The sequence below is a fragment of the Ursus americanus genome, chromosome 4, assembly GCF_024610735.1.
Source record: "Ursus americanus isolate L20-20 chromosome 4, mUrsAme1.1.p, whole genome shotgun sequence".
Taxonomy (NCBI): Eukaryota; Metazoa; Chordata; class Mammalia; order Carnivora; family Ursidae; genus Ursus; species Ursus americanus.
Genome location: NC_142130.1, coordinates 47270843 through 47284953, shown reverse-complemented (window position 1 = coordinate 47284953; position 14111 = coordinate 47270843).

Genomic DNA, 14111 nt, shown 5'->3' with positions numbered 1-14111 from the left:
GCCATTGTTTCTAAATTTGTCTGCTGGTTTTTGAGAAGTTGAACCCACGGATCTGGGTTTGGCACCCAAATTGTCTCTGAGGCAGGGGTGTAAGAGGTCAGAAAACTATTCCCTTTCTACAACCAAACTCCACAGACTAATTTAGCTCATTCTCTAAATGCTTGCTGCATAATAGGATTAGACAAGATTAATTAAGAAAAGCAGCGGCACACCCTCTGGCAGCATCAGTTTTGGAGTCTTGGGCTCCAAGTCTTGGGCTTTTTGAAGAATTAAGTTAAGGGTCTCAACATATCCCACAGTGCCAAGAAAACAGTTAATAATAGTTGTCTACTGTTTATTTAGGCCATTCTAAGACTACTAAAAAGAGCACATATTAATGATTTGCTATGTTCTAAGCACTGTTCTAAGCACTGTGCATATATGAATTCATTTAAGCCTTGTAATAACCCTATATCGTAGGACTTTTATTATTCCCATTTTACAAATGAGGAAATAAACAGAACCAGGGATGATAAGCTAGTAATTTTTGGAGACAAGATTTGAGCCTAAAATTTTGGGCTTCAGAACCTCTTCTTGTAACCATTATGATATATGAGTATTAGTTCATAATTTGGATAATGGTGTTTAACATCTTCCCTCAAAAAGTGTAATTAAAAAAAATTTCGTTTCTATACAAGGAAATACATTACTATTTGCTTCTTCCAACAGTCAGGAAATTTTCTTTTGCTGCAGTCTCCAGGTGAAGCAAACAGCTAACCGACTGCTATAAAAGGGAAAACAGCCAGACAATGCCTTTGGCTTTGAATCACTTTTCCAGGACTTGAAAGCCTTTCGCAAAACCTGAAAATGTCTCCCTGGAGCAAGGGACTTTCTGAACTATGTTTAAAATAACTTGGGAAGTGATATAAAAAAGTGGAACTCTTTTGGTTTATAGGAAACAGTTCATGCAATCAGTTCTCGGTACTGATGGGCCAGCTCTGCATAACTCTTCCCCCAAACCAATCAATTCATCATTTCCCACTGGGGAAAAAGGGGAGAGAGTAGAAAGACACCTATACTGAAGCTTATTATAGCAGTGTTGTGGGCAGAAGTGGGCTAGTAATAAACACTGAAGTAAGTACTGCATAATTATAACTAATCAGTTATGCTAAAATGAGCCAATATGGCAGCCTGAGAAGATCCTTGTTGATTCTTACAGGAATGCGATTTAATTAGAATGGGTAAACTGACAGTCAGCAGTAACCTCACAGAATCCCAGGCAATATGAGATGAAGCAAGAGAAATATCACCCTGGCTTGCTTTCAGTTTGTAGGAAATGGACATTAAAGCTGTCCGTTTGGCCTTTGGGAGACTGAAAGCCATTTTTCATGTGTGCTTATGGCTTGAGAAAAAGGGTGTGTTGCTGTGTTTGGACTTTTAAAAAAGAATCCATCTAGATAAAGCAGACAAAACGGTTTAACTTGGATTTCAAGGAGCTCTGAGGATTCAAAATGTCCAAACGCAGAGAAAACTAACCAGATTTGGTTTTCAGAGGGGTCTAATTTGGAATAAATAAGAGACAGCTGTTAAAGGTGATAAACCTGTTTCCATTTTGAATGCTCAGGAGAGAGGCATGTTCCAGTAGATTCTTAGGGCGCATGGTTGAGAGCAAGACTTGTATGGGGGAGCAGGGGCATGTTTTGGCTCTAATAGAAAAAAAATCCCAAGAAAGACCAGGATCAGGGAGTTGCTTATGTAGTATGATTGGCATTTGCTAGTTCTCAAATCTATAAAAGGTAGATAGGCATGGCAGCGATTCAAATTTGACCTATGGCATCATTATTATAATCTCAGGAGTGTGAGGCAGGATTATTTATTCTCTGGGTTGAATAGAGAATGGGATCAAAACAAGGGCCTTAATGTTAAGTAAGTCATGTCTTTAAAAAATAAAGCACAGGAGAGCTAAATTCTGTCAGCAACTTTTATATTCAAATGATCAAATCGTATAGACAATTGCCTGGACAATAAAATTAAAATGACTCTTCCCAACATGGAAACCCCTTTGAAGATTTGTTGTGTATTGATGACCATAAGTTGTTCTACTGGGAGTGTAGTTGACTGAATACTCTAATATGCAGAACCAAAAGCCAAATCTCAAATCTTTTTTTTTAAATAAAGATTTTATTTATTTATTTGTCAGAGAGAGAGAGAGAGAGAGAGCACGCGCACAAGCAGGGGGAGCAGCAGACAGAGAGAGAAGCTGGCTTTCCATGGAGCAAGGAGCCCAATGCAGGCCTCAATCCCAGGACCCCGGGATCATGACCTGAGCTGAAGGCAGACGCTTAACTGACTGAGCCACCCAAGTGTACCCCAAATCTCAAATCTTACTATAATAATTGCTAAAGACATAATGTTTTGCAGCACTGATTACACCGATGCTACTGAGCCATTTGAGGGCTAGAAAAGTCCCACGATGTTGTTCTGCACCACCATTTACAAGTTATTCTATTCCGTTCTTAGCCTAGATAGAAGGTTCGATATCATGAAAGATGTTACAGTATGTTGGCTTGTGGAGGGAGGGAGAGAAGAGGTTTTCCATATGGGTTCACTGCAGATTTAAAAGAAGGAAAAGACAAAACACCCAAATCCTCTCTTCCAGGTTGCACGGCTTCTTCCCTTCCCAAGTCCATGTGCAGTTCCAGGATCAGCACATTTGTGAGAGGACTTGATGTGTGGATATAAAGTGATGGTTTCATGTTTGTTAGAAAACAAGATCATAAACTTATGAGAAGAAGAAATAATTATTAAAGAAGTTTGGGGTATTTAAATGGGAATGAATTTATAAAACAGTATCACAGTATATTTAAAAATTATATTCATTTAAAAATAGTTCTAAAGTGGTTTTGCATCTCTATATTTTCTAATCTTATAATACACATGCATTTTTTGGTAATAAAATTATCTTAAAATAAGGTGCTGGTCAGTATTTCTGGGTGTAAATTAGGTCATAATTCAGTGTCTCTCTCTCTCTCTCTCTATATATATATATATATAAACACACACACATATATATATACACACATATATAATTAATCTTACATATAAATAAGTCAAACATACTAGACACATTTTTTTTTTTTTTTTGGCTTGCCTTTGTCTTCTTGCCACAACCCATATTGGATCCTATATTTTCTTACCTTTCCACTCACATCATCTCTTGCTTTCACTCACCCCACACAAGACCCCGGTTAACAATTTAGAATTCATCCTTTGATATTTTCCTCCATGCACCCATGTAGATATGCAAACATATCACACATTGCTGTTGCTTGTTTCACAAAATGAGATGAGTTATATATAGGTCTCTATCTCTTGCTTTTGTCACTCAATAATATTCATTGAAAACCTGCCAAACCAGCTGCCAGAAACCTAATTTGTCACTTTAATGGCTGTATGATATTCCATGGTATAGATATACCACAATTTATTCAGCAATTCTATCGAAGTTTCTAGTTTTTTTTACCGTTTTGAAAAATGTTGTAATCAGCATTGTCATGCATGTGTCATTACTTATAATTTTATTTCTTTGGGAAAGTGTCCCAAGGGTGGGAATGTCAAGTCAGAGAAAATGCATCTGAAACTTTAATAGAGATTGCCAGATAGCTTTCCAAAGAGGCAGTAACACTTAATTACACTAGCCCTGTATGAAAGCATTCTTTTTTGATTACTGACAGTAATTGGCAGTCATTCTTTTTAATTTTTGACCATCTAATAAGCATAAAGTAATATCTCATTTTCACTTTAATTTCATTTCTCTATTACAGAATTTGAGCATCTTTTCAAACGCTTACCAGTCATTTGGATTGATTCTTGTCTGAGTTGTTTATTCTGCTTATTTACTTTGCCTATTTTCCTGTAGGGGTATTTGCTTTTCTTTCCAATTTGGAATTGTTCTCTGCACATTTTGTACCTTAATCCTTTGTCATTTGTCTTAATTAATTCGATTTACCGTTCCATCTGTCTCCTGAATTTGTTTATGATAACATTTATTTTATATTTTGATATAGTTAGATGTAACTATCTTTTCTTTTTATAACTAACTTTTTTTTTCGGTCTAGCTGTGGAGGATTACAAATGGTTATATTTAGTCAGTATTTCTTGGCTGTCCTAGTATTAGTTGTCAGGGGAACAACAACAATAACAAAATCGCCCTTTGCCAATAGACGAGTTAGGCACAGAAAACTCTTAGATAACAATGACTTACATAAGATAGAATTTTATTTCTGTCATAGAATCTAGAAGGAGTTAATCCAGGACGTATGTATACCTCAGTCTAAAGGATCAGGTTTCTTCTTTCTTGACTATCTATTTACTGTGCAAGGCTTCCATTCCCCAGGTCTACTCATGATTGAAAATTCTGTTAGAGATCTGGCCATTTTGTCCATTTCCAAGCCAGAAGAAAGAAGGAAAATAGATGGTCCATGCCCTTTAAAGAATTTCCCAGAAATTGTCCACCATTTCCATTTATATCACACCTACAAGAATTTAATAACACCTAGCTGCAAAGGATACTTATATTTTCCAGGCCACTGGCGGAGACTATGAAACAGTCTAAATTCCAGGTGGCTTTGTGCTCAGCTAAAAAAAATCAGGGGTTCCAATACTTTGGAAGATGGGGGAAAGCTTACCACAGAGATCTTCAAAACAATCAGCTGAGATACTTTGAAACTAATGATTTGGGGGGACTATACCTTTTATGAAGACTTCATACTTCTCCAAATAAATAAATGATGAATGAATAAATGAATTAATTAACTTACTTCTCATGTTTCCAAAAAATCATCATTTTCGGGGCGCCTGGGTGGCTCAGTCGGTTGAGTGTCTGCCTTCAGCTTGGGTCATGATCCCGGAGTCCTGCTCAGCAGGGACCCTATTTCTCCCTCTGCCTCTTCCCCCTCTCCTCTGGCTTGTGCTCTCTCTCATCACTCTTTCTCTCTCTCAAATAAATAAATAAAATCTTAAAAAAAAAATCATCATTTTCTTCTCTAGCCAGGTGGGCACAGATGTCTTAGCAGACGATGCCTACTTATTTGGAAAATTGCTATCAACTGGAAGTGACCCAGCACCATTGCATAAAGAAGAGACCTTTTTTTCCCTATCCATTGCTCAGGTTCACCAATTGCCCAATGCTGTCATCAATTTTGAAACGTCCTTTGTGAACCTGGTAAAAAGAGCAAAGAAAGAATCCACTGGGGGGAAAAAAACCCAAAACATGTTTTTCTGCTAGAAGGGTTAATGCTGCTGGGTGTTTTTTAATGAGTGGCTAGATTCAAAGGAGCAACTTCTGTTTAGATGCTGTCATGTCTAGCCTATTTTTAATAAGATTGCACATTGCAAAAAAATGTAATAAATTTTATCTTTAAGATGTAAAGATGGAAGTAGAGCAGATGCCATGGTTTATAATGTGGGTCTGTTATCGGGTTGCCTTTTGACTCTAAGAGATAAATTTCAAAATACATTTCACCAATCCTTGCTGCATATTGGAAATAACGCAGACCTTCTGAGCGAACCAGGTATCTAATTTTGAAATAAAATATTTGTATTATTTAAAAAAAAGGGTCAGGAATTAGAATTAGGGGCACGTGATGGGCACCCACGTGTCTTTTGATTTTATTCTTTGATCATGTCTAATATTAATTTTTTAAAAAAGAAGAAGAGCTGCTGGGCTGTCATTTGCAATTCCGATATCTCTAAAACTTCTGGGTCTGTCACTCAGCAGCATGACATTTCCCCTCATAATGGAAACTGAACGCAAATGCATGAAATGGGCCAATAAAGCTAGGCTCTTCAGCAGTCTGATGCTTCGCTAGACAAACTCTCCGTGCAACACTTTATTAATCAATTCATGCCACCAACAAGCATGTTAAAATTACGAATCGCACAAATCGGAGCGACCCGATTTTGCAGCTGTGAGGTGTATACATCAACGTGGAGCGTCTCTTAGCCCTCTCCATACAGAAGATGGCAGAGTTGACAAGTCTGAAATTTATTTCCCCTGTTCTGTTTCTTTTTCCTATCTCTGTTCTCTCACCTACGAGGTGAAGGCTCTCTGATCTTTTCACTCATTTCCAGGGAGTGCAGCTCATGACCTGTTTGTTGGGCAGCTGGGCACCGGCTCTGTGCCCGTCTTGAGGTGAACGCGGATGAATGCGGCAGGTCCCTGCCCTCCCGGTGCTCACGCTCTCTGAGCACAACTTCTCAGCCCTGTGTTGAAAAGCATTACAAATTACTTGAAACCGAACAATAACAGTTGTAATGCTTATGTTTTCCAGTGATTTTTATTTAAAAAGTATAAATTAGAACGGTTTTTTAAATAGCCAACCATTAACACATATTATTTGCACTCACACGTTTTCCCAGGTGAAAGCATTTGGCTGACACCCAGTCATAAACTGCAGCCCATTTGATCTATGCCACAGCCTAAGCCTTGATTTTATGAGCTTTAGTCATGTAGGGGGCAAAGAAGTGAGGACTGGACTCATCTCAGTCAAAAAGACTTTGAAAATCGATCAAATGCAGGGTGTCAAAATTCATTGACGTGTAGCTGTATCTAATTCATCTTAAAGAGCTCTCAATAATCTTCTCACATTTTAATACTCTTATTTGTAATTGTGGAGTTCAACAAGTATCTTGCCATTGGAGGTTCTTAAAATGTAGTGTCTATTGGGAATGTGCTAGAGGGTTTGTTAAGACACCGATTGCCGTGTGCCACCCCCAGAGTTTCTCGTTTGGTATGTTTGGGATGGGGCCTGAGAATGTGCATTTCTAACAAACTCCCAGTTGACATTGCTGCCGCTGGTCTGGGGATCTCACTTGGAGAGCTAGCGTACTAAACGACAGGAAGCAAGTGGGGAGATTCTAGTAAGCCATCAGGGTCTACTCTACTCTCCTTAGACCTCCCGGCCAGCCCTACAGACCAGCCGCAATTGCCCTTTCTCCGGTGCCTTATACACGGGCACATTCTAGTACTTCTCCATACTCAGGAGAGGCCAAGCTTTCTCCCCAAGGACACCTTGTCCCAGCACAGGTCTACCTGGGAACACGCTTCATCATCTTTCACTGCAAAGGTCTCTCAGCTGTAGAATCTGTATTTTGTGAGAAACTGTATGTTAATTTAGATAGCTTTTAATGTTTTAAAAAAATCATTACCCATCCCACTCCCCAGTAATGCCTGGAATGCATTTCCATAACTCCTATTTTGTGTTGACCATGTCTTGGAACTTCTAAAAATCTATACTCATTAGGCCAATTTGGGGTTTGACAAATATGCCACAATAGCTAAAATGTTATTTTGGCTTTCAGAAGAATAGAGAGGGTAAGTGGTAGGCTCAGGCTGCCTGAGTGTAAATTCTGACTCTGCTCATATCTAACCAAGTAATACTAAGCACGGTCTTTATTCTCTCTGTGCCTGAACCTTCTGATCCGTATTATGCCTACCTCATAAGGCCTTCATTTTAAATAATATCTATAAAATCATCAGAACCATACCTGGAAAAGAGGTGTTTAATAAATGGCAACAATTATTATCACAATAAAAGAACTGTAATTATATTGGGGACATATATGAATAGAATTTATTCGGTTTCTCACTAATTGAGAATGGCCATATCCTGGCAAGACTAATAGGCAGGCATAAAGCATAATGCATCTCCTCGGATCTTAAACTTCTTGCAATAGTCTTCTTAGTGAAACCGGTTGAGCTCATAGACACACTAGAATCAGAGATAATGGCTGTGTCTTTCTGTGCTTGGTCATGGTCATAGGTTTCAAACAATTTGGTAAGGATTTTTGTCCTTAAAAAGCAATGACCCAATTTAGGAGAATGAACATGTATCTCAATTCAATTCAAAAGCACTGCACTCCTGCAGAGCGTGGTAGGGAGATCTAAGTTCCTACAGGATCCCGCATGGCGGGTACTGTTATCATCTCTTGTTTATAGGCGAGGAATTGAAGCCTGGGAGGAGAAGTGAGAGCACAAGGTCACAGTGCTAATATCCAGCAAAACTAGTGCTCAACATCAGGCAGTCTGACACCAGAGGTCATGCTCTTAACCATTCTGGCTCCTTGCCTCTGGGTTGGTCCCAGAAACAACTACGCTCAGTAAATAATTAGGATTCGTGTAGCTTTGGTGTCAGTGAAAATAGAGAAGGTGACATTACCTACTCTGTCCTGCCGGGTACAAAGAAAAGACCTGGTACAGTGGAAAATTTCAGCACAGGACCCTTGGTGTCTAAGAAAATGGAAGTGAGAAGTTGTGAGCCATTGAATTGGACACAGAGAACACAGAATAAAATCGCATGGAATGTTTAACCATCTGTCTGGATTTTTTACGAGTAGGCTGACTACATTTATAATGTCATATCATGATTACTGAGAAATTACCTCATAGCCTATTTTTATTCTGTCGTATAGTAATTTGTGTGCTGCTGATTAAGACTAGCAAGAATAAAATTCCAGGCTCCTACTGTCGGGCTATTGGGCATTCTGATAGACAAATTACAAACACATGTTGAATGTTCACTTACTGCCCAATCTTTGTGCTAAGCTTTTGGGAAAAATAGAAAAAATATCAGCCATGGTTCCCATCTTAAAAGATCATATGATATTGTTGGTAAGATGAGGTAAACATAATTAAAGTAATCTTATAAAGGAGAAAGGACCAGAATGGAGGACCAGATACGAGAACACCAAACAGGAAGACAATATCACGTTGACAGCATGGGAAGCCTGTGAATAAAGAGGTGGAGACCCACAAGCTGTATTTAGTCATGCTACCTCCAATAAGACAATAAGAAATTTAGGCTGAGGGCAGATTGAGGAAGGCTTTGGCTATCTAGCTAGATTTTATTCTAGGTTTTTAAAATATTCACTTAGGGGCCAAATACATGTTTAAAACAAACTGCAATATAAGTCTCTCGACTGAAACTTCTGCTTCCGCCCAGATTGAGAAACAGGGAGTAGATTTTCCCTCTCACATACAACTAAATAAATCCACAGAATACATGATACAGTGGTTTTCTAGTCATCAGTCAATAAATGACAAAGGGCACTGATCTTTTAGCAACTGGAAACAAAGAGGGTGAGCCCCCATGACTTCCCAGGTTACTGCCTAGAGCATTTCCAGGCCAGGGCACAGATTTTCAGATCACGCACAGCAACATCCTTGAATTTACAAGATGGGAGCTGGGAGTCTGGGGTGTGCCAAGGTGGCTGGAGTTCATGGAGCAGAATATAGCAAAGGAGAGAGCTGCTGAGAGAGGGGGCTCTGGAGATCTACAGGGGATCTCCACCAACCCAGCTGAGCAGTGATCAGTGCATGTGTATGAGGAAAGGACCACTGAAAAGATTAGATAAAAATGTCTCAGAGCTCACCAGAAATAGGTCTTACTTCCCCAAGCCAGAGTAGAAAACTTCATACCTCAGAAATCAGAAAGAGTATTCACAGGAGTTTTACCTCAATGGTGGGGGAAAGTCACTTTACAGCACAGTGCTGGTTCTTCCCAACAAAGCTTAGCAATCTGAATTGAAACAATCAATTTCCAAGTAACTTAATTGCTTCCCAGAACAAAACTCTAAAATATTTATAGGAATACAAATATGTCCAGCACCCAACAAGTTAAAATTCTCAACGTCTGGCATCCAATTAAAAACTATCAGGCATTCAAAACAAAACAAAACAGGAAAATATAGCTTAAAATGAGAAAAATCAATCAAAACTAATCTAGAAATGACATGAATGATAGAATTAGTAGATAAGAACATTAAAACAGGTGGTATAACCGTATTCTATATGTTCAGGAAACCAGAAGACTGAACATGATAGATAGGACATGGGATAGCTGTCCTGGTTCAAGAAATGTTAACCCCAAGATGAGAAAAGTCATGTGATTCAATGAAGCACAGTTTGAGAATGATTGCTCTAGGCTATTGGAAGTCATTGAAGATTTTTCGGCAAAATCTGACATGAAAATTGTGGTATTTTAGGAAGATTGAACGGCTAGTGGAATTCAGGATGGAATTGATGGGGACGCCAGGAGTAAAGATTCAGGTGGGAGGCAACCAAAATAATACAACAGAGAAGTGAGAGTTTGGCCTGAAAGAATGGCGGTGGAAATAGAGGTAAAATTTTTTTTTTTCCTTTTTAATTTACATTTGGTTACTAAGAACACCTAGTGTAACTGGCAGGCTCTGTATTCGAAGGGAAGGATTAGTTGGGCTGTCACTTAGGATAACTTTATAAGTCTGCAGGATGTCAGTCAAGCCCATTTCAACAGACTCTTAGAGCTACACTAGGTGTCCAAGAACAATATAAAAAAAGGGGGGCATTGTCTTTGAAATTTCATGAAGACTGGGTCTTCTTTTAGAAACAGAATAATTCATAATAACTGTGGGTGGAAGTACTGTAATGGTGCTTGGCTTTTTGCATAAGCTGATTAATTGATTGTGGTCAAACTTTGTGACAAACCAAGTTATAAAGGAAGACACGTAGATTTAAGGAGAAGAAATTATATGAGAAGATACCACGGAGGGGAATTCCAAGGTGGTGAATCAATGCCTCAGAGCAGCGTTGTCCAACAGAAACAGAATGTAAACCACATGCGTTATTTTAAATTTTCAGTAGTCACTTTAAAAAAGGTAAAGAGAAACAGGTAAAATGAATTTATAAATAAACTGAACTGGTAATGTATCTTATTATCGATAAGATCCAAAATATATCCAAAATATGCAATCAATCTAATAATTATCAATGAGAAATCTTACTTGTTTTAATACTAAAATACGCATATATTAATCTGGCGTGTATTTTATCCTTATACCACACCTGAATTTGGACTAGCTGCATGTCAAGTGCTCAGTAGCCCCGGGGGCCTAGCAGCTATCCTATTTAGCAGTGGAGCCAATGAGCATCAGGCAGCCAGTCTTTCCCGTCTGATTTTTTTTTCCCACCTCTAATTCTTTCAAGCATCTATCAAGTGCAAGATACGTGCTCTACCCAGGTAGATTTTGGTATCTTAAAGTACCATGCACAATTAGACACACTGAGTAGGAGAATACAAACCCCTAACAAGTAGTTTTGAAGTGGTCTCTAGCTATTGCTTGTAAAAACAAAGGAGGGAATAAAGGAGCAATCCAGGGTCAAGGTACTAGTAAACACGTGTGCAGTGGAAAGAGTGAGAAGATAAGAATATGGGGAGTTTGGTTCTAGTCCCTAATTTTGCGCTCTTGGGATAATTACTAAACCTCTCTGAACATCAAGTTTCTCAGTGTAAAGAAGATGCAAAAAATGCTTGGAAAATGTAAAATATGTAAACACAAAGTAATAATATTAGTAACATATTAATCCCCTCAGTTGTAGGGCATTTTATGTACAAAAGCAGTTAAGTGGGTCTCAGTTGGAAGGAATGTAAGGAAAGCATTCTCTCCATTGTATGGAGATCAGACTGCCCCAGAGAAGGTCCCAACAGCAAGCAGTAGAAAGAAGTTCAGGCGGAAGTGCCAGATTCCAGGCAAGTCTGGCACATAGGGAGGGTTAGGAAAAATAGTATTGGATTTATGTTCAGAGGATCTGTTCTCACATCACTGTTGACTATTTACTAGCTCAGGGACCCTGGGTAGTTTATTGAACCCTTCTGAGCCTTAGATTATCTATAATTAAATTAAAATTAAGTTGAGTGCTATCACGATGCTCACCTGATTGTTTTGATGCCCAAAGAAGAGAATATATGAAAAGATCGGAGGGTGGTTTGTCAAAGGCAAATCCTACACAGGTATTGATTATGACCATCATCCAGGTGAGAGATGAACTTGAACCCTCACAGCACAGGGCAGGGAGTCAGGCCTTAGGAGAGGGTCAGGTTATATTTCTTGAAAACCTGGGGACTACACAAAGCCCCAGTCATGCAGAAATCAGGATTCTGTCCAGAAAACTAGAACACACATGGGGCAGGTCAGGAGTCCGCTTCTTAGGACTTGTGGTTTTAAGGTTGGACTTAGCTAAAAGACAAAAGCCAAACTAATGGAATCTGGACACCTAATCAGAGCTGGATCATCTAGTTCCAGCAGGTGAAACCACGGCCCTGGCTCCGCCTGCAGGGATTTTTAAATGACTCCTGATCAAAGGCAAGACTGACCTTAGATTGTTGTGTGGGGATGAGCCTACAGATGAAGAAAGACCATACTGGACTTGGTGGTAGAGAGCCAAGTGGATCTTTACTATGAACATTTTTTTTTAACTTACTTTAAAAAGATAGGCTTGTAAATTGGAAGTGCTTTTTTTGCAAGATTCCTGCTCTCTATTCATGGGTCACTATGAGAACATTTCTTGTCGTTAATCCAGAGTTCTGTGAAATATATGGTCCCTCTCCAGCAGCTGCACACATGATCGCACTGCTCGGTAACAGAATACTGATGAGATGACTAGGTTCGTTAAGAAGGCTGAATGATAGTGATCACCAAAGCACACATCAGAAATCTACAATTGCGTATGATGATAAAACACCATGTCGACCATATTAATTAATTTAACTTGCAGATAGAAAATTACACCAGTCTATCTGATAACACATAATCTTCCAATAGGTTCATCCTTAGAGATGCCTGATAAAAACTCTACCAAACTAATGACGTCTAAACTAAATTAAAATCATTTGGTTCTTCCATCAACTAAAAAAAGGTGAGGTATTCAGTTATTATTAAACTGGAAACTGGTTTAATTTTCCCTTAATTTTTATTAAAAAGTCATGTGGTAAGAAATACTGATTAATTATCCTCTTACAAATCACTCCTAAAATTTATAGATATTGGCACAAGAAATCATTAACCAAGGTGAGAAGAAAATTTTACTATTTTTTAAAAAGATTTTTTTTTTTAAGAGAGGTGGGGAGGGGTAGAGCGAGAAGAAGAGAAAGAATCTTAAGCAGGCTCCCCACCCAGCATGGAGCCCAGTGTGGGGCTAGATCTCACAACCCTGGGATAATGACCTGAACTGAAACCAAGAGTCAGGTGCTTAACTGACTGAGCCACTCAGGTGCTCCTTAAAAGATTTTATTTTTAAGTAATCTCTACACTCAACATGAGATTCGAACTCACGAGATCAATAGTCCTCTGCTCCACTGACTGAGCCAGTCATGTCACTATTTTTGGGGGGGGGGGGGGATAAGGCAACTTTTGATGATGTGCTCCTGACATTTGAGTCACTTCATCATCCCTGCTTTATCAAAATTTGACATAGTTTGTCTCCTCATAGCATCTAACATCAACTGGGGTCTATTATCTCAAAATAGGTATGGAAGAGCACACAGTATTGATACCATAAAACAGTATAATTCCAAAGTGTGGTTCCCAGATCTGTACCATTAGCATCACCTGAGACAGAAACTTGGCACGAGTCTTTGGGTCCTAGCAATCTGTGTTTTAATATCTCTCCAGGTGATTTTGATGGACACTCAAAATTGAAAACTACTGTCTAAGGTACTAGCAATGTGAGAACCTAGTAAAAAGATATTAGATTTTTTTGTTTGTTTTTTGTAAATAAGTTGTGTTGAGAAAAATATTAACAGACTTATTAGACAGCCCTATAATTAATAAGACAGGCAAAATGCATCCAAATCCAACATAAGCATCTATTAATCAAGACCCTTCCCCTCCCAATTTAGCATAGTTGGTAAGGATTATTTATATCCATAATACACTTCCTTTGCTATTTTCATTGCTTCAACAAATAGTACTAAAAGACACATGTGCAAGACAGGAAGAAGGAAGAAAAGGGTGGATGACACCTGTGTCTATCCCCTCGTACAAACAGCTTTTCAAGTACAATACTCCACTTTAGCAGATTTCTATGGCTCACCAGCTAGAACTACTGATCAGGACAACCTCCTCCCATCAAGAGATAATTAATGGGAAGGCAAGTATAGAATTTTGTTTTCCCACTCTCTAGAGTTTATTGTTCTTTAAAAAAGAACTCATATAGAGAAAGAGGTGTTGACATGGGTCAAGGGTCAGCCTATAAGATTATAAATAGGAGATGTCAGTCCAGGCAGTCATAATAAAGTATTTACAAGAATGATCTT